The sequence below is a fragment of the Octopus bimaculoides genome, chromosome 11 (assembly GCF_001194135.2).
Source record: "Octopus bimaculoides isolate UCB-OBI-ISO-001 chromosome 11, ASM119413v2, whole genome shotgun sequence".
Lineage (NCBI taxonomy): Eukaryota > Metazoa > Mollusca > Cephalopoda > Octopoda > Octopodidae > Octopus > Octopus bimaculoides.
The window spans coordinates 28473283-28473992 of NC_068991.1; positions in this window are offsets into that span (position 1 = coordinate 28473283).

Sequence of the window (710 nt, forward strand, 5' to 3'; positions counted from 1 at the left end):
GGCCCTTACAGGACAGATCTGAGCAGATGAACTCCTAATGGCTTTAATTACTATTTATCAATAGTGTGGCATTTAACTACTATGTGTAATAGTACAGTATTTAATTATTATATATTGTTATAAGGTATTAAAAGAAATAATTTGAAAAGAAGGTTAATATGGGTGAGAACATTAACGTTGGAAGATATGGTATCAATCTAGGTTGAAATCCTACTGAAATCAATTGTGTTTCCTAGTTGATATAAATACCAGTAATATACTGTGCTATTTCAATCCACCTTTCTTTGTCACTAAGTTCTCCACACAAATTATCAACAGTTTTAAAATATTTATGCAACAATACAAATAATTTTCTTTCTGGTTGAAATTTAAAAAAAAGTTTTTTACCAAAATTTATTCATTTCAATTCTTTTCACCAGTCTATTATGGAAGATTAAACTACAGTTTTTAAATATATTTTTGTAGATGTTTATAAATTCATATTAAATTATGTTTCTTCTAAAAGCTCAGGTTAACACACACACATTTTCAAGTAATTATAAAGTTTATGTGTGAGGCAAATAAAGACACCTTCCAGACAACATGAACTTACAATTCAGATTATTTATTACCTAGCAATGTGGTTCTTTATTAGCATGGCCAATGTGCTTCCTCTGTGTGTGTGTGTGTGTCTGTGTGTGTGTGTGAGAGAGAGAGAGAGAGAGAGAGAG